Source organism: Mobula hypostoma, chromosome 28 (genome assembly GCF_963921235.1).
Source record: "Mobula hypostoma chromosome 28, sMobHyp1.1, whole genome shotgun sequence".
Taxonomy (NCBI): domain Eukaryota; kingdom Metazoa; phylum Chordata; class Chondrichthyes; order Myliobatiformes; family Myliobatidae; genus Mobula; species Mobula hypostoma.
The window spans coordinates 15,356,912-15,383,190 of NC_086124.1; the positions used below are offsets into that span (position 1 = coordinate 15,356,912).

General features: G+C 45.1%; 1 protein-coding gene across 5 annotated transcripts in view; it reads right to left on the minus strand.

The window, feature by feature from the left end:
* LOC134338785 (cAMP-dependent protein kinase inhibitor alpha-like) overlaps nucleotides 1–26,279 on the minus strand; it is a 174,257-nt gene that overhangs the window by 73,835 nt on the left and 74,143 nt on the right. For 2 of the 5 annotated variants that reach the window (XM_063034846.1, XM_063034848.1), the window contains exon 3: nucleotides 15,363–15,574. The exons of 2 other annotated variants lie outside the window; for them this stretch is intronic. The gene's annotated coding sequence lies outside the window, so the exon portion shown is untranslated. Of the gene's footprint in view, nucleotides 1–15,362; nucleotides 15,575–18,032; nucleotides 18,179–26,279 lie in introns of those variants that run through there. One more of the 5 variants, XM_063034847.1, reaches the window with a different exon arrangement.

Below are 26,279 nucleotides of genomic sequence, written 5' to 3' on the forward strand. Positions count from 1 at the left end.
TTAAGTCCAATCTGTAATCATATTGAAATCTGAAGGTTGGCTGCTGGTGAAAGTAATATTTGCTATAATTGTTCATCCATCGTCGACGTCAATGAGGACCTCGACACCATCCTAATGGAGACCAGCGCGTGATTTGGATTTTAGTGAAGGAGATTTGCGCAGCGTCAGCCTCACTCTCAATTCCCAATTCCCATCTGGATCCAGTGGCAAGACAGAGTCCAGACGGCTGGAGATGGGACCAGGCGCAGTGGATGACCAGGTCATCTTCTGTGTCTTGTCCTGCTCTACACGTTCCACAACGCTTGCAGAGACCGCCTTCTTGACCGTTGGACCTTCCGTTGGTCTCGTCCGCTCAGTCCGCCAGAGTCTGTCTTCACATGCTGGGATAGACAACTCCCTATCTCACCGAGGGTTTGAGACCCGTCGGCTACCCTCACCTGGTTTAGCCGGCTTGTCGAAGCCATTGCCCGGGGTGTGGCCACTGTCGCATGCAAACAGCTACGGGGAGCCACAGGTGAGAGCAGACTGCCAGGTGGGGACCAAAGGTGGACTAACCGCCTTGAGAAGGACGTGACATGTTCCCCCACCAGAGGTGCTACCCCTCCCTGACACCCCATACACCCTATTTGCTATATACCCTAACTCCAGAATACGCCCTAAGTTTTAAACAGAGAGAGAGAGAGAGAAAACTGGATGTTTGAAAGCTGTACATAGAGGCCCAATGAAAAGTCACAGTCTACTGAAACATGACTCTCACCACAGGATACCAGCTAAGAATGAGTCACCTTTTGCACTCACCACTTGTTCCCTGTTTCTTTTAACTATTAACAAGTCAAGAAACCATTTCAGCAACATTTGCACGTTGGCTTCTGCTGACTGTCCAAGGAGTTTAGGATGTGGTCTGGAGAAGGAAGTGAAATGCTAAGTTGCCAGGCTAACTAACCTAAATCGTTCGCTTTGAGCTTGACACCAGAGGATCCGTCTGTCTGAACCACAGCTCCTCAGTTCCTCCCAGGGTCTCCAATACACTTCTGACCTCTCCCACAGCTCTGAGCTGAGAGGCTAAACTTACGCTGGAATGCAACTCAAACTCACCAGCTTTTGATTTGTGGCAAAGAGTTGTATTAAAAATGAAACGAAAAACAAATTGACGCAAGAAATGTTATTCTTTTTAATTCACATTTTAGACATTTGGGCCGTTGTTGCATGAACAAAATCACCAGAGAGAAGTCCTGGTAGATACGAGACAGTCTCTTTATACGACAAAGTGAGACCCTTTCAGAAGAAGAGGTCTGCTTGACCCAACGCTACAGGACATTTTATATTCTTTGCATCCACACTGCAGGCACCCAAATACACACGACCTTCACGTATCCCTCTTGGCACCCACGTTACGGACACCCAAATATACAGAACCTTCACATCTCCCTCTTCATACCTACGTTACGGACACCCAAATACATACCACCCTCTTCGCACCCACACTACAGACACCCAAATAAGAAATTTAAATCAGCATTGTCTGGTCTTCCAATTACTTGTGGTTCACAGTTCTTAGTAATCCATCGTTCAGAGCTGCATGTTAGACTTAATCCGCAGCTCATATTCGGATCTGAGGGTTGGTGGCTGAAGGCAGTTGCTAAAGTTATTTGCTATGTGTGCTAACCCCCCCAAAAAATGCTTCTTTGTGAGCATTGTTAACAAGGCCCATGATCCATAATCACCCTTGAAGGTGACCATCATACTTCCACAGAACATGGCAAGCCATTGAGCTCCAACTCTCAGAACAAACCCATTTCTCCTGCTAAGTTCCCTATAGTGTCATCTTCCCTGCTCATTAGCGCTCCCTTCCCACTGATTCTCCCGATTTAATCCTAATCCACGGGTCAATTTATCATAACCAATGAACCTTCCAACTGGTAGATCATTGACTGTGGAGCACCCGTATGAAACCCACACAGTCACAGGGAGAACATACGACCTCATTACAGGCAGCAGCGGGATTTGAACCGAGGTTGCCTACGCTGTGCTAACCACTACACTACCATACCACCCCAAATACCTTTAAAAAAAATCTTACTTTTCATTGCCTCCACATGGCTTTCCTCAATCCCTTTTGCACATATTTTGTTCATTTAATCAATTTATTAAACCAATTTATACAATCCACTCCAATAAGTTACCCAGCTGAAAAATACTCCTCTGAAAGCTGAAAGCAAATTGGGTCTAATTTATTGCATTCCATTTAGGATGATGCCAATCCAAATCTAAGTGTCCTAATAATCAACTCCTGTGGTTGGTATGGTAACAATAATTCTTCAGTTTTCTTTTTTTTATATATAATTTGTACATATCTACTTGCAGTGATAAAAATCATGTGCACTTTCCCTGGAAAGTGTAACGCCTCATTCTTGATTCTAATCTGGGTTCTCTCCACTTTATCTCATTTGGAGAAAATATTCAGGAAAAAGTCAAAGAATAAAATTTAAATATGTTATTAATGCTGTCTCATCCCTATCCAGGCTGTTGTTATAAAATTCATTAAGTTTGATTCCCAGCCTGGCTAGCAATTCCAGTGTTATATCCCAAGTTAGTGGGCACGTGGCCAAGTGGTTAAGGCACTGGACTAGCGACCTGAAGATCGTGAGTTTGAGCCCCAGCCGAGGGAATGTGTTGTGTCCTTGACCAAGGCACTTAACCACACATTGCTCTGCGATGACACTGGTGCCAAGCTGTATGGGTCCTAATGCCCTTCCCTTGGACAACATTGGTGTCGTGGAGAGGGGAGACTTGCAGCATGGGCAACTGCTGGTCTTCCATACAACCCTGCCCAGGCCTGCGCCCTGGAGGGTCAAGGCTTTCCAGGCGCAGATCCATGGTCTCACAAGACTAACGGATGCCTTCTATCCCAAGTTATCCATTCCCTACATTTTCATGGTTTGGGAAGAAGGAAACCACATTTTGGCCTTTATTGAAGGAGCTTCTAAAACTGGCTTCAGTTTCTGTGAGTTCTCTCAGAGAAATCATTTAATACTATCCAAAACTCAAACTGAAGCTGGCTATATTTCATTAGGAGTTGGAGGAGATTTGGTACGTCGCCCAAAACTATCAAAATCTTCTACAGATGTACCATGGAAAGCATTCTAACCGTCTGGAATGAGAGGAAGAGGGGGATTACTGCACAGGATTGAAGTAAGCTGCAAAGGGTAGTGAACTCACTCAGCTCCATCATGGGCACTAGCCTCCGTAGTATCCAGGACATCTTGAAGCAGCAGTGCCTCAGAAAGGTGGCATCCATCATTAAAGACCTTCACTACCCAGGACATGCCCTCTTCTCATTGATACCATCAGAAAGGAGGTACAGGAGCCTAAAAACACACAACGATGCAGGCAACACACATAAAAGTTGCCGGTGAACGCAGCAGGCCAGGCAGCATCTCTAGGAAGAGGTGCAGTCGACATTTCAGGCTGAGGTCCTGACGAAGGGTCTCGGCCTGAAACGTTGACTGCACCTCTTCCTAGAGTTGCTGCCTGGCCTGCTGCGTTCACCAGCAACTTTTATGTGTGTTGCTTGAATTTCCAGTCCTGACGAAGGGTCTCGGCCTGAAACGTCGACTGCACCTCTTCCTAGAGATGCTGCCTGGCCTGCTGTGTTCACCAGCAACTTTTATGTGTGTTGCTTGAATTTCCAGCATCTGCAGAATTCCTGTTGTCAACGATGCAGGAACAGCTTCTTCCCCTCTGCCGTCCGATTTCTGAGTGGACATTAACCCATGAACACTACCCTCACTACTTTTTTTTAACCACTTAATATACATATATACACTTACTGTAATTCAGTTTTTTCCTGTATTTATCATGTATTGCATTGTACTGCTGTCGCAAAGTTAACAAATTTCACGACATATGCCGGTAATATTAAACCTGGCCTTTCTCTAAGTGTTTAATTTCTTATTTGACCAACTTATACAACTAGCTTCAATATCTACCTCAGTGGCAAAAAAAATCCCTGTGCAAATGGACAATTCCAACAGCAGAAGGCTTATACCTAAGCCAGAAATTAACGCAGGGGCATTTTGGTTTTAAAAAGTGCTGAAAGGTGACAAAATGCCAGCAGCTTCAAAGGCCCCAAGTCTCTTCAAAGAATCCAGCTGAAAAATACAGCAACTCTGCAGGTTGTAGCTTATAATCAGAAGAATAGACAGCTATTCACACAGGGCGACCCCTCAGTGGAGAAATCACTTCTCTTCACTCAGCGCAGCAGAGGAATCTGAGGATTCTTGTAATAAGACAAAACTAGGTCATGGGAAAATGAGCTCATTTTGTGAAATAATTCATGTTTTGATTGGGATGACTACGATCATTAGATACAACACGAGATCTTACGCAAGTCTCTAGCGGTAACACAATGATGATCATGTTGTGGGAATGCTTCTGGCCAAGATTTGCACTGCATTTCCAAAAAATATTTTTAAAGGGCAAAACTCTCATGAAAAATGTATTTGTTTACTCTGTGATGACCCAGTGAGCAGATGTTCTGTCGGGATGGTACAGAGTCATTCAACCTGGATATCAAAGAGCAAAGAACAGTACAGCTCGGGAACAGGCCATTCGGCCCACAGTGTTGTGCTGTACAAGCTAAAATGCAAATCAAAAACACCCAAACACTAATTCCTCCTACTCACACACCATGTCCATATCCCACCATCTTCCTTACATGCATGTGTCTATCCAAACGCTTCTTAAAAGCCTCTAATGTATTTGCCTCTACCACGATACCAGGCGTTCCAGGCATCCACCAAAAACTTACCCCTCACATCCCCCTTGAACCTGCCCCCTCTCACCTTCAATGCATGCCCTCTGGTATTAGACATTTCAACCCTGGGAAACAGATACTCTCTGTCTACTCTATCTATGCCTCTCATACTCCTGTAAACCTCTATCAGATCTCCCCTCAGCCTCCAGCAGCCAGAGAAAACAACCCAAGTTTTTATCCCGCTTCTCATTATAGAATATGCCCTCTAATCCAGGCAGCATCCTGGTGAACCTCTTCTGTATCCTCAACATCCTTCCTACAGTGGGTCATGGCCCTTATTACCTTTGTGATATAGCTGCAGAACATAGAGGGTGGGAGGGAGTGGGGATGTAGAGAGCATCAACAGCTCCTCAGCCAGGAGCCCTCTAGCATTGCAAAACACGCAGACTGGGCAGAGGTGCCAAACTCATCCTGGTTAAATAACAGGGCAAACAACTCAAATACGAACTAAAATTGCAGCATCCGTTCAAGCAAGAACAGAGGGAGCGGTTCACGTTAAAGAACCTTAATCAGAAACAGTGGGCATGCAAGTTAGTCTTTAAATTTTACTGAAGATGCAGGAGGGACGGATAAAACAAAGGGAATGGCTCTGATAGACAAGGCCAGGAATAAGTTATTGACAAAATTCATTTGCTGGGTTCATGGGAGCAGTTAATGAGAGACAGAGAGAAGAAATGAGCAAAATCCATCAGATTGGGGAAGTTAGAGAGCATAGAACATACAACATAGAAATCCACAGCACATTACAGGCCCTTCGGCCCACAATGTTGAGCCGTTCACGAAACCGACTGTAGAAACTGCCTAGAATTTCCCTACCGCATAGCCCTCTATTTTTCTACATTCCACGTACCTATCTAAGAGGCACTTAAAGGACCCTATCGTATCCGCTTCCACCGCCGTCACTGGCAGAGCATTCCTCGCACCCACCACTCTCTGTGTGAAAATAAATACACATAAAGGACCCTCAGATCAGGCTATGCCAGTGAAGAGAAGAACTAAATCAATGTCACTGATGGATGGCTTAGATCAAAAGTGGCCAGTTCTGAAATAGGCAGGGAATGTGAACACCATGAGAATACAAACACGAGGAATTCTGCAGATGCTGGAATTTCAAGCAACACACATCAAAGTTGCTGGTGAATGCAGCAGGCCAGGCAGCATCTCTAGGAAGAGGTACAGTCGACGTTTCAGGCCGAGACCCTTCGTCAGGACTAACTGAAGGAAGAGCTAGTAAGAGATTTGAAAGTGGGAGGGGGAGGGGGAGATCCAAAATGATAGGAGAAGACAGGAGGGGGAGGGATGGAGCCAAGAGCTGGACAGGTGATTGGCAAAAGGGATACGAGAGGATCATGGGACAGGAGGCCCAGGGAGATATATTTGTAACGGATTATTGATGCTAAACCATCCCCCGAGATGAAGACAGGGAAACCTAGTAAGGCAAAAATCAGGAATGAACCACATGAAAGTGGTAGCCAGTTTGACTGTTTCCAGTTTCCTGGTCCCAACCAACTCATCTTTACCAGGTACATATGGTCCCACAGTGGTCAAAAGAGCCTCTGCATCGTTCGTGAATGAGGCCCAAACAGTTCCCCTCCTCCAAGAACCAACTCATTTCCACATGGAGCAAATTATCCTTCAACTGCACACTCATTCTCCAGATCAAAGCTGTAGCCAGGGGAACACACATAGGCCTAAGCCGCACCTGCCTTTGATAATACACATGGAATGGTATTTGTATCAGAGTTACTCTGGACCACTCCCTCTGTTCTTTGCCCAGCACATCCACAACTGCATTGGTGGCACTTCCTGACTCATACAGAACTTAAAATTCATTACTTTCTTCACTTTGATCCTCCTCTCCCTTGGCTTTGTTTTTTTTCTCCTCCTCCTCCTCTCCCCCACCCCCCCCCATCTCAGGGGAAAGGCTGACAACAAACATCTGTAAGAACTACAGCACAGGTCATGCATTCTCCACCTGTCACCAAGTCATCCATGAGCTACAGAGGCTCAGTGTCTCCCGTTCTTTGAGCCCACAGTTTTTGTTAGACATCTTGATTATACTTCCTCCCACCTAGTTCTCCATTTTGTATGTTCTGAAATAAGAACTTCCTCTGAACTGTCATTTCTTAAACTGAACCATGGCTTCCGCTCTTCTGTGGTGGATAGAGCCCTTGACCTCATCTCGTCAATTTAGAGTTATAGAGTCGCAGGGAAGTACAGCACAGAACCAGGCCCTTCAGCCCATCTAGTCTGTGCTGAACCATTTAAACTACCTGGTCCCATTGACTCACACTCGGACCATCGCCCTCCATAGCCCTATCCATAAAATTTCTTGCAACTCTCCTCTATACAGGAGAAGAACAGCATTTCCCCGCCCATTCCCCACCTCCCAGTCCACACTTCCCACTCCACCAGGCTCACATCCCTTCCAACCTCCTCCATGAAGTTTTCACCACCAGAAAGAACAATCTCCTTCCCTCCCCGTTCACCATTCCCTTTGCAACTCGCTGGTCAGCTCTTTCATTCCCACTAACATCTCATCTTCTTCATAATTTCCACTGAAGCCACTACCACCCCTTCCCTTCCCACCTTCCAGGGACCCAAATAGTCTTCCAAGTGAGGCAGCAACCCTTCTAATCTGGTGACCACCAAATGCAGGTGCAGTTTGGCTGAGCACTTGGCGTTCAGTCTCCAGGGTTGGTTCAAAGCTCCCCGTTGCCTGTTACTCCAATTCTCCATCCCACTCCCATTCTGCTGATCTCCTCCAGTGCCAACACAACTAGAGCCAACACATGCCTGAGGAACAGTGCCTCACCTTCCCCCTGAGATGCAGAGGGTTGTAGGGTCAGCCAGTTCCCCAACAGAGGACATCTTCAAGTTCCTAGGCATCACCATCTCTCAAGATCTATCCTGGACCCAGTGTACTGATGGCAAACATGAAGGCGCCATGCAGGTGGCTAGGTTTCATTCAGGGTTTCAGGAGATCTGGTATGTCACCAAAGAGCCTGGCAAGTTCCTACAGATGCACCGCGCAGAGCACTCTAACTGGTTCTATCACCATCTGGTATGAAGGGTCCAGCGCACAGATTAGGAAGAAGCTGCGTAAGGTCATAAACTCGGCCAGCTCCATTGTGGGTACCAGCCTTCTCGGCATCGAGGACATCTTCACCATCTAGGACATGCCCTCTGCTCACTTCTACCATGGGGGAGGCGTTAGAGGAACCTGAAAATGCACACTCAGTGTTTTAGGAACACCTCTTCCCCTCTGTTGGGCACGTGGCCAAGTGGTTTAGGCGTTCGTCCAGTGATCTCAAGGTCGCTAGTTCGAGCCTCAGCTGTGGCAGCGTGTTTGTGCCCTTGAGCAAGGCACTTAATCACACATTGCTCTAGTCTGTACATGGAGTGGCGCCCCACACAGACTTCCAATCTGCGCCTTGTAAGGCATGAAAATGCCCGACGCAGGCCTCTCATGGTCTGAGTCGATGTTCCCTCTCTCTTCCCCTCCGCCATCAGATTTCTGAACGCCCATGATCTCACGAACACTACTTGACTTTTGGCACTTCTAATTTATTTTGTTACATATTTCTTATTGTAACTTATAGTGATTGTTACTGCTGCTTTAAAAGGGACCCGAGAGGTAACTTCTTCCACACAGAGTGTGGAAAGAAAGCATCAAAGTTTACAACCGCTGTCAATGATAATAAACTTGATTCCGAGTTTCAGCCTTCGGCACTTGACACCAAATTCTCCAGGTTTAGGCATCTCACAGTTCTCAGTCTCAGGAATGGCAATCTCTGCTCCAAGTGTCTGACTGCCCTCATCCCATTACTGTTGGTTGTTTGGTCTCTCTTCAGATGCCCACTAACCCCATCAACCAGATGACCTTTTCTGCTTATCCCTGCATCACCCAGAGATATTCCCGTTGTTTGTCCGTCTCTTCCCCTCAATTTACAACTCCTACACCATTCCTTTCCTAGTTCTCAAAAGCCATCCTTGCCCCGAAACCTTAGCTCGGTTTCCCTTTCTGCAGATCTTGCCTGGCCCACCGAACATTTCCAATCTTGAGTTTTTAGTCCTTACTTTGGTCATCGGTGGTTTTAATTTTCCATCGGCTGATAGTGCAGCTTCAGTTGACAATTTGGGCGGCAGGATACTACAGCAGGTAGTGCAGCTGTCTCACAGCTATGGTGACGCAAGTTCAATCCTCACGTCCAGTTGTCACTGGTGTAGAGCTTACATGTTCTCCCCGTTGACTCCCTCTTCCTGAAGATAATGTTGGCCCTTAGGATAATTGGCTCAAGTAGACAGATATTTCATTGATCCCAAAGGAAATTACAGTACCATTACAAGTGCACAGAGATACAAATATTAGCACAGAAGTAAGAAAGAATAAAAAATAAGTTACCTCAAACAGTCTAACAGGAGAGGGTCATCACTTCCCCAGCTGGCTCATTATAGCCTAATGGCTGAGGGCAAGAATGACCTCATATAGCGCTCTTTGGAGCAGCGCAGTTGTCTAAGCCGATTACTGTAAGTGCTCCTCTGCTCAGCCAAGGTGGCATGCAGAAGGTGAGAAACATTGTCCAGAATTGCCAGGATTTTCTGTAGGGTCCTTTGTTCTACCACAGCCTCCAGTGTGTCCATTTTGACTCCTAAGACAGAGCCAGCCTTTCTAATCAGTTTATAGAGCCTGCTGGCATCATCCACGTTGATGCCATTGCCCCAGCACACCGCCACATAGAAGATTGTGCTGGCGACAACAGTCTGGTAGCACACGTGAAGAAGAGGCCAAGAGGCCTGCATACTACAAAGGACCTCAGTCTCCTCAAGAAGTAGAGGCGACTCTGGCCCTCCTTGTACACAGCCTCTGTGATGGTGCTCCACTCAAGTCTGTCAGCCAGGTGCAGCCCCAGATACCTGCAGGTCCTCACCACATCAACATCCTCACCATCAACAGTAACAGGGCACAATGCAGGCTTAGTCTTCCTAAATGCGCGCAGCCGCTCCGAAATGATATCGGTATTTGTTAAGTAGGTACCGTGCACAATCCTGATTTGATGGAAACAGACGTGAGATGCACGGAGGAACATCTGGAGAAACTTCTGAAATGCCTGCTTCGCTGCCACTGCTACTGTGCGATTGAGAATCTCCGGAGGGTAAGGCCCCAAATCCTCGGCTTTGCCTATTGCCTGTTGCTGGGGCCGGGGTCAAAGCGCTCGGCAGAGATAGTGCTCAGTGTCGGAGGGCTGGTTGGAGGCTCGAAGTGGAGGTCGGGTGCTTCCAGGGTGCTGCATCGGCAAGTTTGTGGTGCTGGAGGTTCATGGCAGGGAGAGTTTCTCCCTTCTACCGTCTGCGTAAGATGATGGGACTTTTGAGAGACTTTGAGACTTTTTTTTTACCATGCCTATGGTCTGTTCTTATCAAATTACGGTATTGCTTTGCACTGTTGTAACTATATGTTATAATTATGTGGTTTTGTCAGTTTTTTAGTCTTGGTTTGTCCTGTGTTTCTGTGATATCATACTGGAGGAACATTGTATCATTTCTTAACGCATTACTAAATGACAATAAAAGAGGACTGAGTGTCCTCATGATCTAATCTAAAGACCATTGCCATCTTGGTGACAGGTAAGGGAATTGGAAGGGATTAGGGTAGATGTGAGAAAATAGAGCACTAGGGCAAAACAGTGGGATAATGTGATCAAGTCAACATATTGAGCTCACTAATAAACTGCCTATAGTTGCAAATGTGGCAATGATCAATTCCTTTAAGAATTAAATGTGGCAGATGTCGAGAGACATTCTCTGAACACTGATTTCTCTAACTTTCGGTAATTTCTCCCCCCTCCCCCTCCTCTCTTTTTCCATTCCCCATTCTGACTTCCCACTTACCCTTTCCTTTTCTCCTCACCTACCCATCATCTCCCTCTGGTGTCCCTCCTCCTTCCCTTTCTCCCATGGTCCACTGTCATCCCTTAGCAGATTCTTTCTTCAGCCCCTTACCTTTTCCCATCACCTCCCAGCTTCTCTTCTCACTTCATCCTCCTCGACGCACCCTCCTTCCTCAACAACCAGCTTCACCTATCACCTGCCAACTCCTTCCCCTCCCTCCACCTTCTTATTCTGGCTTCTTTCCCCTTCCTTTCCAGTCTTGACGAAGGGTCTCAGCCCAAAACGTTGACTGTTTATTCTCCTCTGTAGACGCCGCCTGACCTGCTGAGTTTCTCCAGTATTTTCTGTGTGTTGCTCTGGATTTCCAGCATCTGCCGAATCTCTTCTGTTTGGATATCAATTATGATTATGAGGACACGCAGTCCTCTTTTATTGTCATTTAGTAATGCATGCATTAAGAAATGATACAATGTTTTTCCAGATTGATATCACGGAAACACATGACAAACAGACTTAAAAACTAACAAAAACCACATAATTATAACATATAGTTACAACAGTGCAAAATAATACCGTAATTTGATAAGAACAGACCATGGCACAGTAAAAGTCTCAGAGTCACTCGAAAGTCCCATCATCTCACGCAGACGGTGAACCTCCAGCGCCGCCAACCTGCCGATGCAGCATCCTGGAAGCATCCGACCATAGTCCGACTCCGAGTCTGTCCAAAAACTCCGAGCCTCCGACCAGCTCTCCGACACCGAGCACCATCTCTGCCGAGCGCTTCAACCCCGGCCCCCGCAACAGGCAATAGGCAAAGCCGAGGATTTGGGGCCTTCGTCTCCGGAGATTCTCGATCGCACAGTAGCAGGAGCAGCAAGGCAAGCGTTTCAGAAGTTACTCCAGGTATTCCTCCGTGCTTCTCACGACTGTCCCCATCAAATCCAGATTGTGCACAGTCCCCCTAGTTACACATACGATACTCTTCGGATGTTCATTTATATTGAGGGGCGTTTGTAATGAAAAAGAATCAGTTGAGCACTGAAATACATTTAACTCAACTGCTTGCTATGAACTTTGTTGCACTTGGCGACAGGATCAATAAAATTCAATGCCATCAGTACCTGGTTATCAATATTACACTGTGCCTGAAAATGTATCTAGCTGATTAGTTTGGTGGGTATGATATTTACACTCACTGAGTGTACGTTTGTGCTCTTCTGCTGTTATAGCCCATTCATTTCAAGATTTGACGCGTTGTGCACTCAGTGATGATCTTCTGCTTAACACTGTCATAAAGCATGGCTATTAAAGTTACTGTTACCTTCCGGTCAGCTCGAAACAGTCTGGCCATTTGCCCATAGAACTGCCACTCACTGGATTCTTTTATTTTCCCTCGCACAGTTCTGTAAACTCTGTTGTGTGTGAAAATCCCAGATCATCAGTTTCTGAGATACTCAAACCACCTCATCTGGCACCAACAATCGTCCACAGTCAAAGTCACCCAGATCAGATTTCATCCCCATTCTGATGTTTGGCCTGCACAACGGCAGAACCTTATAAGGACACAAGAAATAGGAGCAGGAGTAGGCCATCCGGCCCATCGAGCCTGCCCCGCCATTCACTAAGATCGTGGCTGATCTGTCCGTAAACTCAGCTCCATCTGCTTGCCTTTTCCCCATAACCCTTAATTCCCTTACTATGCAAACACCGATCTAACTGTATCTTAAATATATTTAGTGAAGAAGCCTCAACTGCTTCCCTAGGCAGAGAATTCCACAGATTCAACACTCTCTGGGAAAAACAGATTCTCCTCATCTCCGTCCTAAATCTCCTCCCCTGAATCTTGAGGCAATGTCCCCTAGTTCTAGTCTCACCTACCAATGGAAACAACTTTCCTACTTCTATCTTATCTATCCCTTCCAAAATTTTGTATGTTTCTATAAGATCCCCTCTCATTCTTCCAAACTCCAGAGAGTATAGTCCCAGGTGACTCAATCTCTCCTCATAGGTTAACCCCTTCATCCCTGGAATCAACCTGAACCTCCCCTGCACTACCTCCAAAGCCAGTATATCCTTCCTGAAGTATGGAGACCAGAACTGCACACAGTACTCCAGGTGCGGTCTCACCAGTACCCTGTATAGTTGCAGCATGACCTCCCTGCTCTTCAATTCAATCCCTCTAGCAATGAAGGTCAACATTCCATTTGGCTTCTTAATAACCTGTTGTACCTGCAAGCCATCTTTTTGCGATTCATGAACAAGCACTCCCAAGTCCCTCTGCACAACAGCATGCTGCAATCTTTCACTATTTAAATAATAATCTGCTCTTCTATTCATGACCATGTCAGCATGCTTTTATGCTATGTAGTGCTGACACACGATTTGCTGATTAGGTATTTACATTGACAAGCAGGTGTGCCTAATAAAATGGCCACTGAATGTAGGTGGAGAAAGCTTTCAGCACTGTGGTCGCAGTAAATTGAAAACAATATGTGACAAGGCAGGAAATTATAATGATGAATGACAGCAGGATCTTCCAAATACTAGGTCAGGTGTAGAGATGGCAAAGATTAACGCAGAGTCAGTGACTTAAGAATCTTAATGAGACTACCGGAGAAGGATAGAATACAGGCCACAGCTTGAATAGGAGGGTCTACAGCTGCCTCGAAGGCTGTAAAATAAATATGTTCACATGAGCATTTACAACACTGGGCAAATGAGGAGATCTGGTATTTCTGCAGATGTACCGCAGAGAGCATTCTGCCTGGTTGTTTCACTGTCAGGATCAAGGGTTGTAAATTCAGCCAGATCTGCCACTGGCACTAGCCTCCACATCGAGGACTTCCTCGCGATGCCTCAGGAAGGGAGCATCCTTCGTGAAGAACCCTCACCCTCCAGGAAACGCTGTCTTCCTGTTAACGGCCTTCAATAAAGAGGAACTGGAGCCTGAAGATGCACAACGTGTTAGGAACAACTTCTTCCCCTCTACCATCAGATTTATGAAGGGCCATTAACACTACCTCACTATTTTATCCTGTTTTTTTTTATTTCTTATTGCAAGATATATTTTATTTACTGTTGCAGCAAAACATCAGTGATAATAAAGTAGGCAAACTCAGAGCAATCATCTTCTAATTGCTTGATTCCCCAAGAAGGGTTACGAGACGGTACATTAAAACGGGGCATATATTAAAATATAGAGGAGAAACACATTAATGCCATATTGGAACAAAGTAGGCATATTGGATTGGGAAGAGCTCTAGATTGGTTCAAACTGAATTTATTATCAAAGTACATATATGCCATCATAGACAGTGGTGCTAGAAAGTTTGTGAACTCCGTAGAATTTTCTCTATTTCTGCATAAATATGGCCTAAAGTGTGATCAGATCTTCATGTAAATCCTAAAACTAGATAATGAGAACCCAATTAAATAAATAACGCAAAAAAACTTGTTCATTTATTGATCGAGGAAAATGAATTATGCATTTCATGCAAGGAAGCCCTCTAACATCCCAGAGTTGAAGCAGTTTTGCAAAGAGAAATGGCCTGAAATGTCTCCAAGCCGATGTGCAGATCTGATCAAGTTACCGGGAATGCTTGGTTGAAGTTATTGCTGTACGAGGGCAGGTGGGGGTGGTCACACCAGTTACTCAAAGCAAAGGTTCACATACTTTTTCCAACAAATACATGTAATATTGGATCATTTTTCTCAATAAATAAATGACAAGTATAATGGTTTTTGTGTTGTTTATCTAGTTTTCGGACTTGCGTGAAAATCTGATCACATCTTAGGTCATATTTATGCAGAAATAGAGAAAGTTCTACAGGGTTCACAAACCTTTAGCACCACTGTGCCACCCTGAGTTTCTTGCGGGCTTTCACATTAGAACAAAGGAATACAATAGAATCAATGAAAAAGTACACACCAATGAAGACTGACAGACAACTCACGTGCAAAAGCCAAACTCTGATAAACAATCAAAGTGAATAAACTAATACTGAGAGCATAAGTTGTAGATTCCTTGAAAGTGAGACAATAAATTTTCGAATCATTTCAGTGCTGAGGTCAATCAGGTCATCAGGAGACTGATGGTTGAGGGGTAATAACTGTCCCTGAACCTGGCAGTGTGGGGTATATCTCCTTCCCAATGGCAGCAGTGAGGAGAGAACATAGTCTCGATGTTGGAGGCCATTGAAGACGGAAACACTCCTCGTGCTTAATGATGGGGAGGGTTTCCCCGTGATGGACTAGCCTGTATCCGCCACTTTCAGCAGGCTCTTCCCAGTGGAAAAACATTCAAATTATGGTCTGTTCTCTGTGCTAGCATCTATGCAATTGAAGGGAGCTTGTTTCAGACAGCTTGTGCCAGAAAATATTAAGTACTTTGGGGCATTGAATTTAATGAAGGTTTCTCCCTCCATCTGAAACTCTAGTCTCAATTTACGTTGCTTAATGAGACACTTATTACCCAACAGAATTTCCAGCTGCTGAAAGTCATTTTTAGTAACTAAATTTAATCAACCATCAGGCACCTTGAATAGAAGTCTTATTAACACAAATAAGGTATACAACCAGATTACTGATTTTAATCAAAGCCCACGAATATGAAGCTGAAAATGAGAGTGATATGCTGTTGAAGCAACTTTACCTCTGAAACCCCTTTTTACGGGGCATCTCTGGAAATGTGGCTCGTTAACCCCTCGCTAACAGCCACTGGACTCCACGGCGAGAAGCCCACCTTTCTCGGGCTCCACGTGTCTAGAGTGTGTAAGACTTCAGTCCTGCCAAACCCGTGCGGTTGGGATGTCTTGCCTACCCGAACCCCGGCTTGTATGAATGTTGTGTGATTTACTGCTCTCCCTGCAATCAACCATCGGCAAGAATTAACAGATCATACACCGAATACAATTATAAAGAAAGTATATTTATGAATGTTAACTTAACCAAAGAGTTATTGAAGAAAAACAACAAAAAGGGTCCATTATAATTAAACAGTCAACTGTACACAGAAGTTGGAGCTCATCTTGAAGTTGTCCGTAAATTGCACTGGATCCTCGGTCTGTGAAAGCACACACCACTTTCCGCATGTCGCTCGAAATCCATCCTGAACAAACGGGCTCCCCCACGGGAGTAATGGTCCTTTCTCCTTGAAGCCATTCACCTGCGCAAAGCACCTTGTGCAACAGGGACGGCATCCTCAGCCATCTTCCCTCCTGTCTTCCCCCAGCTCCCGCCAAAAAGGACCTCGACCCACACCAGCGATCCTCACAAAAACCTCTCTGCCCAGCGTTCTCGAGAACCTTCTCTCCATTCCACCATCCTGATTGGCTGATGCCACATTCCTAAGTTGAACAGCAATGCCCCTTATCTCAGCTCAAACCCAAAAAGGCTGATAGCAGAGCAGGCTGCTCTTACAAAACTGCTAAAATAAAATAAAATACCTACAGCATAGCGGTAAAAATCTCAACCAGGGTGTTACACCTCATTATAGTGTTGTTTTTGTAACTATCAGCTAGGAATGAATCAGAGGACCATTACTTGACCCAAGTTGCCTCCCAGAGGAGCAATCTCGTCAGTGTTCATACCCCTGAATCCCTGCAACCTGTTTTCTTTCTCACCTCCCCCTTCAGCTTATTTTTGTCATTATCCTGCACCAAGGGACAATTAACCCTCCGGCGTGTTTGGGATGTGGCAGGAAATGGGCAGAGGAGAAACCGCACATAGCACCTGCTACTGGAGAAACAAAACAAACTCATTGCCCATTTCAACACACACTGAACACCAAAGGAACTCGGCGGGTCAGGCAGCATCTACGGATATGAGTAAGCAGTCTACGTTTCGGGCCAAGACCCTTCTTCAGGACTGGGAAGGAAGCGGGCGGGGGGGGGGAAGATGCTAGAATGAAAAGGTGGGGGGTGGGGAGAGGGAAGGAGGCTAGCTGGAAAGCGATAGGTGAAGCCAGGTGGGTGGGAAAGGTCAAAGGCTGGAACAGACGGAATCTGATTGGAGAAGAGAGTGGACCATAGGAGCAAGGTAAGGAGGAGGGGACCTGAGGGGAAGTGATAGGCTTCCCCTAGGTGAGGTGAGGAGAAGTAAAGGGTCAGAGTGGGGAACAGAGGAAGAAGAGGGGTTAGATTTGTTTACCATAAGGAAAAATCGATATTCATTCCATCAATTTGGAAGCTACCCAGATGGAATACAAGGTGTTACTCCTCCACCCAGAGGGTGGCCTCTTCTTGGCACAAGAGGAGGCCACGGATTGACAAGTCGGAATAGGAGTCAGAATTAAAACATTTGGCCACCAGGAAATCCTGCTTGCGGTGGGTATGAGATGTTGATTATTGTCCATTTGCGATTCTGATGATAGGTCAAGTCATTGGGTATATTTAAAGCAGAGGTTGATAGGGTTTTGATTAGTAAGGGTGTCAAAGGTGATGGGGAGAAGGCAGGAGAATGGGGTTGAGAGGGATAATAAATCAGCCATGATGGAAGGGCAGAGCAGGCTTGATGGACCGAATGGCCTAATTCTGTTCCCATGTCTGATGGTCTTATGAATAATGGTAGTAAACGGCGGCAAGGTAGCGTAGTGGTTAGCACAACGGTTTACAGTACGGGCGACCCGGGTTCAATTCCCACCACTGCCTGAAAGGAATTTGTACGCTCTCACAGTGACCACGTGGGTTTCCTCTGGGTGCTCTGGTTTCCTGCCACAGTCCAAAGACATAACGATTGGCGGATTAATTGGTTGTTGTAAATTGACTGGTGATTAGGCTAGGATTAAATCAGGAGATTGCTGGACGGGGCAGCTCGAAGGGCCGGAAGGTATCTCACGCTCTACCTCCATAATAGTAGTAAAAATTTCTGGTATTTAATTTTCAATTGAAAATTCTAATTAACATATCCATCTACTTTGAGTTTTTAAATGACAGATCTGACTATTACTTTAAATATACCAGAGATTCAGTTGCCATGAAATCAAATCAATCCTGTTTGTTCCAAAAACACTGGTATGGCAGTCTATTTTTTTAGAATATATTTATATACATATAAAAATTGACTACGTTCCAAAAACAAACATAATTATGAAGTAGATGAGAATGTAATTATAGGATACAAACACTTGTGCTATCAAACGTCAGAAGAGAAAATCACGTGCTGTGTGTATGTTTTTTAAAATCTTAAACTCAAAAATTCCTACAAAAGCAGCACTGTTTATGTTTTACCCTAAAATACATAGAAATAAGTCCAGTTCACACTGTAAACTTAGTAACTTGTCTGTTTTCCCTCCTTTCAGAATTGTAAACTTGATTTTACTTACCAACTGAACATAGCAAAGTATTGACTCTTGTATTTCAGATAATGCACATATTTTTAAAAACCCGTTATCATTTAAAAAAGAACACAAGACGCTCAGTATGTCTGGGCAGATTTGGAACTCTGCTACCAACATAAAATGCATCAGTTGCAGGCTAAGTCAACAGACTCTCTCTCTCTCTCTCTCTCTCAAACTCCCAGGACTGCAGTGTTACCAAGGTCAATGGATTCTAAAAATACTGCGTTTTCATGTGGAGCAGCAGATGCATTGTAAATGAGCATTACTGTTACAAGGAAACACGTTTTACATCAATTATGCTTACTAAAATCCATATTGCTGCTCAAAAAGAAATTATTCACAGATATCATTTCATTCGTCACAATTTCAGATTAGGAGGTTTAACTGGTGATTTTCTTCTTGGGAGTTATGGTTAATGGGGGCCAATTACAGTCAATGTTGTCTACATTGATACAATAAAACATCAAAGTACATTGTGAACAATATACAAATTTTAAGCAGGTATCAATTTAACGCAGAGTGCAGTTTACTAAACAATTCCATTCAAGAGGATTGAAAACATTTTAATCTCTACAGCACATTTGCCTTTCTCTTTTAGATTTCAATGCACAATTACCTGAGCTGATAGCTTTCCAAGAACCTGAGATTTGGTACTACAGTCCCAAGCAAACAGTCAGCGGTTCCCAACCTGGAGTCCATGGACTCCTCAGTTAATAAGGCCATAAAGATAGAAGCAGAGTTGGGCCATTTGGCCCATTTCATCATGGCTGATCAATTTTCCCTCTCAGTCCCAATCTCCTGCTTTCTCCTCGTATCCCTTCACACCCTGACTAATCACGAATCTATCAATTTCCACCTTAAATAGATCCATAAATTGACCTCCACAGCCGCCTGTGTAAATGAATTCCACACATTCACCACCCTCTGGCTAATGATCCCCTCAGTTAATGGTGAAAAAAAGGGTTAGGAGCCCCTAGGCTAGTTCATTACTGATGATTCGTGTCAAGAAGAATTCTGGAGTTATGTGAATGTTGCAGATATTTATTCAAACAAGAACCAGTCTTCAGGTCTTATTGCAAATTGTAAATTGTATGCAGTAAATTGAAGTTAAAAGCACACCTTTGCAAATAAGCCGTACTTTCTTGTAAGGGGTATGGTTTGCAAAATGGTGACCAGGAGACACTTGAATATTCATCAACCAAACATTAAAAAATTGGAGCTGTATAATTTGACCTGCATCAAGGTGTTGTCTGGCTCTCTGTCGTCAGAAGTTTTTAGAATATCTGTGCTAACTATTTTCTCCCAAAAGACACACCTTCAGAGGCATCTTATCAATTACAATGTGCTTCCAATGTAAATATGCACCTCAAAGGAACCATCTGTCAATACAAAGTATTGAAGTAAACAATGTCACTGTAACTACTGAAATTGTTTTGAATCATCCTCTGTTAACTTTGATCTTAAGGGGATAAAAATGTAATGTATTTTTGGGATTGTGAGCCTCCACCAAGAGTGTCTCAATAGAATCCCTGCTTGTTGTGATGAATAAAGAGTTGTATATCACCAGTTTCAATGTCTCTCTGATGATGTCAATCATAGTTACAACATTTGGGGGCTTGTCTGGGATATACTCATGGCCCACTGTGTTGCCAGTGACTTCAGTTTCAGCACTAAGGGAGGGGGGAGAGAGAGAACAGAGAGAAGAGAGAGAGAAAAGAGAGAGAGAAGAGAGAAAGAAAAGAGAGAGAAGAGAGAGAGCATGTATACATGTACATACGTATTGTAGGAGTCAAACAGGACACAGGGAAGGCTGTGATAGAACAAAGGACGCTATGGAAAATGGTGGCAATTCTGAACAATGTTTCTCACCCTCTGCATGCCATCTTGGCTGAACAGAGAAGCACCTTCAGTAATAGACTAAGACAACTCCCAGCTCCAAAGAGCACTATATGAGGTCATTCTTACACTTGGCTATTAGGCTCTATAATGAGTCAACCTATAGCCGGGGAAGTGATGACCCCTCCCGTTAGACTGTTTGAGGTCACTTATTTTTTATTCTTTCTACTTTTCTTCTAATATTTATATCTGCACACTTGTAATGCTACTGTGACACTGTACTGTCTTTTGGGATCAGTAAAGTATTTATCTATCTATCTATATTTAGATCTGTTTAGACCAATGACCACAGGATCACAGGGTATCTAAGGACACAGTGGAGAGCTGAACTGGCAGATACAAAAGTGTGGGATGTGTATGTTTCTTGTTTTGTGTAAGGGACCAGCTAACAGACTGCATGGGGTAGTTTGCCGAGACTGGGCCACCAGTTGTGAAAGGTGGCTACTGAAGGTTCGGGATGCCAAAGGGTGCATATATACTCATTCGGTGGGCAACAGATTAAGTTTAGCATGGTCACCGAGAACACTTGGGTAGTGGGTGAGATACCATTTGGGATGCCAGAGGCAATGTGTGCATACATCATGGCCTCAGTTGTGAAGAGGGGAGAACACACAGACCACAAACTCCATAAACTTGGAGAAGGTTGAACAGGAAATGAACAAAGATGGCTAGGTTAAATCCTAATGAAGGTTCATGGCCTGACGCTGCCTGACCTGCTGAGTTCCTCCAGTGAGTGAGTGTGTGTGTGTGTGTGTGTGTGTGTGCATGCGTGGCTTGGATTTCCAGCATCTGCAGATTTTCTCTTGCTTCTGGATGGGTTAAAACCTGGAGCCTGGGGAAATATTGGCAGCGGTGGGAAAACCAATCAAAGAGGAAGGGAGATAAGGCAGCCATCCTGATGAAGGGTCTCGGCCCGGGAGTCGACTGTTTCCTCTTTACCATAGATGCTGCCTGGCCTGCTGAGTTCCTCCAGCTGTGTGTGTGTGTTGCTAAAGCAGCAGTCTTTCTATGCCATGTATATTTGCAGGAGGGGACAGAGTGCCTGGAATCATATCGCATACAAATTGCAGAACTACAGAAGGAAAGGGATGAATAGAGGGAACAGCATGACAGTATACAAGTAGACCGAGACAGATTGAAGGAACAGTTAGAACACTTGGAGAGAGGGAGGGGGGGAAGAGGGGGAGAGAGAGAGACGGAGAGAGGAGGAGAGAGGGGGAGAGAGGGAAGAGGGGGGAAGGGGGGAGAGTGGGGAGACAGTGGGGAGAGAATGGGGGGAGAGGGGAGAGAGTGGGGAAACAGTGGGGAGAGAGGGGGAGAGGGGAGGGGGAGGGGAGAGAGAGATAGAGAGAGAGACAGACAAACTTCGGTGAAAACAGGCAGAACAATTGGAACAATAGAAGAATGAATTAATCGGGGATCTGGGCAGACTGAGAGGTAAATGGGGTAAGGCCCAGCAGGTGGGTGCTCGCTGGGAAGCAGCCATGGGAATAACTGCTGAGGAAGGTGAGGAGGTAAGTTGGGAAGCGCTGGACCAGGGAGTTGACAAGTGGGAAAGTCCCCCCAAACAGGCGAGGTTATACCCAGTACTGTCTGTCTGAATGGCACCTATAGAGCCCAGACATCGACAGGTTCAGAACCATGATAACCCCTGCCAGCTTTCCACACTCATCCCCACCATCCACAAACCCTTCACCCCAGGGGAAAGCCGAGCATTCTGTCGAAACAGTCCTTACTTAGAGTTGTGTGTAGCAATGCAGAACTTCGGCATAAGATGGAAGAAATGATCGAAATCTACTAGATGCACCTGAAAGACATACATGTATCAGTTACAGCGAAATGCTTGGAATATGTGGGAAAGTCAGACCCCAGGGGTGCCAGATGGAACATGGGCAGCTAATGGGAATGCCAGCAATGAGGAGAGGTATCAGGACTTTAAGGAAGTAGTGAGGCAGTGACTGGGAGGAGGTGAGAGTAACTGGGGAATGATAATGCCTGTTGTTCAGGAAGCTGATGAACCGGCCATGAGCGTTGCCACGCGAAAATTCTGGGCCGATGAGGAAAACCCAGGGTAATCCAGGGAGGGATGAGCCGGTCTTCCTGAAAATGCTCCAGGAAGGGCTGAGCTCAGCCCAGCAGGAAGCTTTAGACTTGGAGATAATTGGGGTGGTGGGGGGTCAGTTTACTTGTCAGTTGAAAGCCATTTTCAGCGATTGGCCCATTTGAAGGATACAGCTGTCTTTTTCCCCTTGGTTTCCCTGTGTGCCTCGGCACCGATGTCCGGTTTCAGGCACCTCAGGGGTGTAAGAATAGCACATGCGAGAGACTCATTGGCTTTCCTTTGTCTCCAGGGGCTCCTCTTCACACCGCGGTCATGACCTGCGCTGAAGAACTGTTGGGAAAGTTGGCTGTAGATATAGCAGGTACCACAAGCACTCTTAGCGAAACATCTGTTTGCTGAATGTTCAGTCTTGTAGTTGTGCAACTTGGGGGGACTTGGATGATTGGTTGAATGTTTTACTGCTCGTAAATAAATAATTAATGTACTTATTTGCTATCAGCGTCTCCTGTCTCACCTCACCAAACCTGTGAACCTGCTTCCTCATAACATTCATCTACTTCACAATAGTTTAATGGGCTGGAGAAATAGACTTAAAGAGAGGGAAGAGCTTTTCGTAATGTAGCTGTAGTGGACATAGATGCTGTAATGACACAGAGGAATGCACACACAATGCTGGAGGAACTCAGCAGGCCAGGCAGCATTGATGGAAAAGAGTAATCTGTTGACGTTTCCCCAAGGCATGGGTCAGGAATCCTGACAAGGCTGCCAGCAACCTAAACCACGTGCTGGATCCTAGACCCTGTAAATTACTGTGGGGGAAAGCAATGGGTTGCGGTGAACCTGGAATCTGTAGGGATAAAAGGACCCCATATGTAAAGGATCTCTGTAACCAGCTTAAAGCGCTTTTTAATTATTTACTGAGATACAACAAGGAGTAGAACCTTCCGGCCCTTTGAGCTGCGCCACCCAGCAACCCTGATTAATCCCAATTTACAATGACCAATTAACCTACCAACCGGTAGGTCACTGGAGGATGATGGGAGGAAGCCCACGCGGTCACAGGCAGGACATACAAACACCTTACGGGCAGCAGTGGCAATCCAACCGGGGCCGCCTGTACTGTAAGCTGTTGCGCTAGCCGTTACGCTACCGGGCCACCCTAAGGGCCCAACAAAACAAGAGCACCACATTGCCGATCAGAGAGAGCCAGAAGGAGAGAAGGCAATCCTCCCACAGCCAGGGACAATCATGGCAAGGGAGCTGCCTGAAGGCAGGGATCACTCCCAGGTGGATACGACTGCAGGTAAATACCCAGGACATCTTCAAGGAGTGGTATCTCAGAAAGGCAGCATCCAATATTAAGGACCTCCAGCACCGAGGACATGCCCTTTTCTCACTGTTACCATCAGGGAGGAGGTACAGAAGCCTGAAGGCACACACTCAGCGATTCAGGAACAGCTTCTTCCCCTCTGCCATCCAATTTCTGAATGGACATTGAACCTGTGAACACTACCTCACTTTTTTAATATATATTTTTTCTGGTTTTTGCACAATTTTTATTCAATATACATATAAAGTAATTGATTTATTTTTTTCTTCTATATTACGTATTGCATTGAACTGCTGCTGCCAAGTTAACAGATTTCACAACACATGCCGGTGATAATAAACCTGATTCTGATTCTGATTCCGATTCCAATTCCAATTCCAATTACGGTGCTTCTGAGAAATGAACTTTGTGTTTGTGTTCAGACACTTGGTGCTTGGAAGTAGGTACAGAGGAGCTGTCAGGGATACATTTTTTTTACACAGAGAGTGGTGAGTGCGTGGAATGGGCTGACGGCGGCGGCAGTGGAGGTGGAAACGATAGGGTCTTTTATGAGACTCCTGGATGGATACATGGAGCTTAGAAAAATGAAGGGCTATGGGTAAGCCTAGGTAGTTCTAAGGTAAGAGCATGTTCAGCACAGCTTTGTGGGCCGAAGGGCCTGTATTGTGCTGTAGGCTTTCTATGTTTCTATGTTTCTATGACCCTGCGAGGCAGCCAGTGGAAACACAGGGCTCAGGGTTAAACCTTATGACTCAACTTCTTGTCGCCCTCACAGACAGAACAAGGGATCATTAACGCTGTCATTACAGAGAGTCTAAGTGTGAACACCAGCCTGCTGCCTCACCAGATGGAAGCAGGCCCACAAATGAAGGAAAACAGAAACCCAAATGCAAAAGGCAGTGAGAGTGTGTGTCAGCAAACTGTGAATAAAATGTCAAAGTATAACAATAACTATACCTTGTAACGGAGGCTGGTTCTGGGAGGTAGATGATTAATTGTAAAGATTAGAATAGAAGGATATTGGGAAAATAGAAGGAAAGGGATCCGAATTATGGCAAAGACAACAATGTCGCTGACAGGGCAGATCTAGAAAGAGAGAAGAAGCCAGACATAGGGACTGAAGGGAGCCCGAATGGGGTGGGAACACAAATAAGCAGGGCTCGTTCAGTGGTTGGGCCACTGATCAAAAGGGTAGACTGGGAGAGGATGCCAGTAGGGCGAGGTCTTCGAATCCAGACCGCCCCAAACCCACTTGTACAGTAGATCGATCAAATGGAGTGAGAGACTTGTCAGATTACTCTAATAATCTTCTGTCATGGCCTGTGAAACTGAGACAAAGTTAACTTGCTGGTGCCCCCCCCCACTGCCCTCCGCCCTCACAGTAACTACTGGCAGCCATGTGTGACCGTTTCAGTTACCAGACACCAAGGGGACAAAGATAAGGATGTGATTAAAATGCAGGGAAGGAGGTAAGGAGCACATGAATGAACAAAGTTGCATTTTAAAGGCTGATTAAAATCGAGAAGACAAATGTGTCCAAGGAGTGGATGTGAACAAACTTCTGAAACATTTTATTGCCATCTCTGCTTAGTCTTGGTGAGAGCCAATTAGGGATGATAGATCGTGTAGAAGGAGGTACAAGAGGACATGGTAGGTTATTCACTGGGGAAGGGATCCAAAGGGAGGGGAATTCTCACTGACCTGCCCTAGATCTTCCTTAATGTTTGGCCTTCCTAGACAGATTTCTATCCAGGAACCAAGAATAGGGTATTCTGGAGTTACGTGAATATAGCAGATATTAATTCAAATGAAAACAAACCTTCAGTTCTTACTGCAAATTTAAATTCCAAGCAGTTAAAAGCAAAGCTTTGCAAGTAAACAATATTGACTTGTAAGGAGTACAGTTTGAAAAATGGTGACCCATGGACATTTGCATATTCACCAACTGAACATTAAGACAATGGGGCTGTGTTAATTGGCCTGCATGAATCCAGGCAACTATGAGTTTCACCTGGCTCTCTGTCATCAGAAGGTTTTAGAATATCTGTGCCAGTTATTTTCTCCTGACAAAGACCCCTTCAGAGGTGAGGTGTCTTACCCATTACAACATACTTCCAACTGTAAATATGTACCTCAAAAGGAACCATTTGTCAAAGATTTGAAGTAAACAACGTCATTGTAACTATTGAAATTGTTCTCAATCACCCAATGTCAACTTCTGATCGAGGGTATAAAAATATAACCATATAACCATTACAGCACAGAAACAGGCCAGCTCGGCCCTTCTAGTCCGTGCCGAAAAATGTGATGTACCTTTGGATCTATAAGCCCTACCAAGAGTGTCTCCATGAAAATGCATGCTTTTTGTGATGTTGTGACAAAGACTTCTTTACAACCAGATTCAGTGTCTCTCTGGTGACTTCAATCACAGCCACAACAGTCTGAATCTGGTTTTCGGATTGAATAACACTATCTATGGAATTTACTGTTATCAGTATTCTCATACAAAAAGACCAAACCACCTTAGTTCACTCCCTCCTCCTGCTCTTTCCCTGTGCTCTTCTTTGTTCTCCATCTCTCTATGCTTCTTATTCAATTATTTATTGAGATACAGTGTAGAATAGGCCCTCCCGGCCCTTCGAGGTGCACAGCCCAGCAAGCCCTGGTTTAATCCTCGCCTGATCACAGGACAATTTACAATGACCAATTAGCCTACCAAACTTTGCTCTTTGGACCGTGAGAGGAAACCGGAGATCCCAGAGGAAACCAATGCAGTCAGAGGGAGAACGTACAAACTCCTTACAGGAAGTGGCGGGAATTGAACCCCGGTCACTGGTACTGTAAACCATTGTGCTAACCACTACGCCACCATTCTTCCTTTGTCCTCTTTGTTCATGTAACAGTTAATAAAAACATCATAAGCAACAAATTTTATGCCTCATTC